The following is a 4,721-nucleotide window of genomic DNA, read 5'->3' as shown; positions in this document are numbered from 1 at the left end:
TAGAGATATCACTGGAGCTGTTATCGCTGGATTGCCTATCACAATGTCCCAGAGTTTGTTGAAACATCCCTGAAAAACGAATGTTTACTTCAATCGAACTGTGCTATGGATAAATCGTACAATTACACAATTTCATAAGTCGGCAATGTTGATTTCTCATTCCTAAGCCCAAACTGAAAAAGGATTTTTGTTAATGTTTTTGGGACTCTTTGTTCAATTGTGACGGAGGTAAATTTTCAGATTCAAATATAGCATTATACTGCTTTTTATTTGCATACAAGGACATTCCATATATCATATAATGCCGATTGTGGTGCGGATACGTCATTGGGGTCTGGCAGGCCCAGACATTCTTGGGTTTTATTTCTTCGTGATATGTAATTAAATAATTTAAACCAGACCTACCTTAAAAGTACAATAGAACTAATAGTGAGATTTCGTAAATATCATTTTCAAATTCGACAGTTATTTCATTCACATCATTATATGTCTTATATAATTTTTACATTCTAGAGACAAGATACGTCTTTGTATATGATGCATGAATGAAAAGAAGTACCGATTATCAGGTTGTCTGCATATTGGTATTGTAAAATATCAGCTGCTAGTCACAATATGAAGCTTTTTGTCGAGTGAGCGCAGCGAACGAGTTCAAAAAGGCTTCATAATGTGTCGTTTTATCGGGTTATATTTGCGTATTTTGCATGATAGAATCGAAACAAGTGTTTTTTTTTTGTTTCACCAGCATAACGGAATCTGATTTGTTAAAAAGGCTTATGCGTCTGAATTTATCAAAGGTGAAAGTGTACATAAACGTTTTATGAGAGATGACTTACAGTCGTGTTTTTATATACGTATTGTATTTAAGTAAGCATTTTATAGGGAGGCGTACAAAATGTAAGTTAATTATATCGACTATATTAAACACAATTTCCTCTCTGTGTCATTTTTCTACATACCGTGTTATAATTATTTACAGTTGACGACAGACTCTCTGCACAGGTAAAGTTGTCTGATGTTGGTAGACTTTGACAACAACTGAGAGGTGTCACGAGGATAATTCCTGTCCCTGTGTAGTTATATAACCAGTCTGTGGCAGAGGTAAAATCCTGATAGCTCTCAACACCACAACAAGAAAACTGAAATAAAAAAAACAAGTACTTTTTAAATCTAACCTTCAAGATGTCAACCTTGAATTTTTGTTCCATGGATACTGCCTCGGTGTTGCATGGAGAGTATGCAACAACATACATTCTTTTGTTAAATTACATTTAGAGGTTGCGCTCTTCAAATAAAGACAATGCAGCTGTCATGAAAAGCAAGTTCCTTAATAATATTAATTCCAAAATGGAAAAAAAATCCGGAATATTATTTCCAATAGCAATTTTAGAGTATTTATTCCTGAAAGAATAAAGGGCATATACTATTTGCTCCAAAAGGAACAGATATTATAGCATTGTTTATAACCAGGTTTCACGAAGAACTTATGTGAGAAGGAACAAATATACGTTGGCACAGCAACGAGTCAAGAAACGTAATCGTATGACGGAGACAGGGAACTAAAATGCCTCTTGTAATTAACGCTGCATTTATTTAAATTTGTTCAAGTTTGCGGTCATACATTTCAGTAATGTCTCCGTGTCAGTTCGACCTATGATTATATCTACCACATATCTTACATTAAACACTCTTTATTCTCACCTTCTGATTAATAAAGTTCCATGCGATCGATTCAAAGTTAGTCCCATTAAAACCTTGATATTCCGATTGTATCGATGACTTTAGTCCATCTTTAACAGGATCTGTTATCTAAAGAACATAAAACAATTGAGGCGTCATGCATTTTCTGTTAAATATGTTAATGTTAAGATTTATCAAGCCAATACATTTGTTTTCTATGTTATGTATACATGCGAAAGAGAGGCGAAGGATACCATAGAGACATTCAAACTACAATACTACCGTATCTTTAGAGGAAGCTGTTTAAAACAAAATTGTTGTGTCCTAATTCTGTAATGTTCTAAATACAGTTATATTACTTTCGTACTTTGATTATTAACGTTATAAAACTCTAGCATTCAAAATTCAACGGAATCCAGCTAATAGCTTATAATAGACAACATGAGTCACAATATTCATTGTTTTTAAAAAGCATAATGTTAAGGATAAACTTGAAGTTTGTCATTTTTTACATTTAAACAACTTTTAATCAAAACCTAAAAGTCAAATGGAGAAAAAGCGTTATAGGTTTTTCCCTGCAGTGTATGAATTAGATGTCTCCGACTCCCCTTCCCTAACTCGAGAGACAAGTCTGCAGAAGACGATTACAAATACATACTTCATTGTTAAATGAATCTTCAAGTTTTAAACGCATGATTGTAAAGGAAGATCATTTCACTGATGTCAATGCTTGTTTCCCATAGAATATACTAAATATCTTAAGTGTACCTGTGTCTTTTCCCATAGAATATACTTAATATCTTACATGTACCAATGTCGTTTCCCCACAGAATATACTAAATATCTTACATGTACCAATGTCGTTTCCCATAGAATATACGAAATATCTTACATGTACCAATGTCGTTTCCCATAGAATATACGAAATATCTTACATGTACCAATGTCGTTTCCCATAGAATATACGAAATATCTTACATGTACCAATGTCGTTTCCCATAGAATATACGAAATATCTTACATGTACCAATGTCGTTTCCCATAGAATATACGAAATATCTTACATGTACCAATGTCGTTTCCCATAGAATATACTAAATATCTTACATGTACCAATGTCGTTTCCCATAGAATATACTAAATATCTTACATGTACCAATGTCGTTACCCACAGAATATACTAAATATCTTACATGTACCAAAGTCGTTTCCCACAGAATATACTAATCTAAAATATCTTTCATGTACCAATGTCGTTTCCCATAGAATATACGAAATATCTTACATGTACCAATGTCGTTTCCCATAGAATATACGAAATATCTTACATGTACCAATGTCGTTTCCCATAGAATATACGAAATATCTTACATGTACCAATGTCGTTTCCCATAGAATATACGAAATATCTTACATGTACCAATGTCGTTTCCCATAGAATATACGAAATATCTTACATGTACCAATGTCGTTTCCCATAGAATATACTAAATATCTTACATGTACCAATGTCGTTTCCCATAGAATATACTAAATATCTTACATGTACCAATGTCGTTACCCACAGAATATACTAAATATCTTACATGTACCAATGTCGTTTCCCACAGAATATACTAAATATCTTACATGTACCAAAGTCGTTTCCCACAGAATATACTAATCTAAAATATCTTTCATGTACCAATGTCGTTGTCCATAAAATATACTTAATATTTTACATGTACCAATGTCGTTTCCCAAAGAATATACTAAATATGTCACATGTACCAATGTCGTTTCCCATAGAATATACTTTATATCTTACAGTACCAATGTCGTTTCCCACAGAATATACTAAATATCTTACATGTACCAATGTCGTTTCCCAAAGAATAAAAAAATATCTCACAAAAGCTGGTTTCTCATAAAACAAACAAATAACTTACCAATGTCGGATTCCAATATAATAAACAAATATCTTACCAATGTCAATTTCTCATAGAATAAACAAATATCTTACCAATGTCGGTTTCTCATAGAATAAACAAATGTCTTACCAATGTGAATAAGCAAATATCTTACCAATATTGGTTTTTCATAGAATATACAAATATCTTTCCAATGCTGGTTTCCATAGAATATAGAAATATCTTACCAATGCTGGTTTCCCTAAAATATACACAGGGTTATCAGTTGTGATGTAATAAAAACTATAAGAACAACGGAATACAGCAGGAGAAGACATCTCTTCTTACTGACATTAGCGATAATAGCGACTACAGCGATTATCAGAAGTATTGTTCCGCTGAGTATTAGTGATGTGCTCAAACTTCCGGCAAGTTCTCCTAAATCAAAATCCAAATTGCTGTTTGGAAATCCCGCACCTGATAATGAAGTCTCCAATCTTGAGATAATGGTCTCGTAGTAACTACCAAAACTGTCTCCATACTTAGCAAGGATTCCAAACAGGAATAAAGTCAAACCTATCAACTGAAAAAAAAAAACTTCTGGGTAGTTACAAGTATAACACGTATCTGTTTATAATGTTAGGGTTTGTATATAATTTAAGGTATGCATAGTCAAAATTATCTTTAAAGGAAAGCGGTATGGTCAATAATACAGTTGGCAGTTGGTCATTCATAATGATTATTCGATATTGGGGGAATAAATCAACTGGACAGTAATACAACATTCCTACAGTCGTTACAACAGAAAAGGGACTATACAAGATGGCAAACTCTAAATCGCCTTGAGTCTGCAAACATTCTGAACAAATTTGAAAGAAATAATTTCAAAGTATAATTAACACTAATTTCAATAAATGACAAAAAAAAAAAACAGTAAGAAAAATATACATTAACAATGAGGAAAACCCATACTGTATAGCCGGCAATAAAAGGTCCCGACATGAAAAAGGGAAACAATTCAAAGAGAAAACTGCATGACGGCATTATTTATAACAAAACAATTAAATCAATTAAGTTATGTTTACCAGATGAAAATAGATAAAATAAAATAAATAAAATAAATAAAATAAATAAAATAAATAAAATAAATAA

Source organism: Mytilus californianus, unplaced genomic scaffold (genome assembly GCF_021869535.1).
Source record: "Mytilus californianus isolate M0D057914Y unplaced genomic scaffold, xbMytCali1.0.p SCAF_5, whole genome shotgun sequence".
Taxonomy (NCBI): domain Eukaryota; kingdom Metazoa; phylum Mollusca; class Bivalvia; order Mytilida; family Mytilidae; genus Mytilus; species Mytilus californianus.
Note: the sequence above shows the minus strand (reverse complement) of the source record.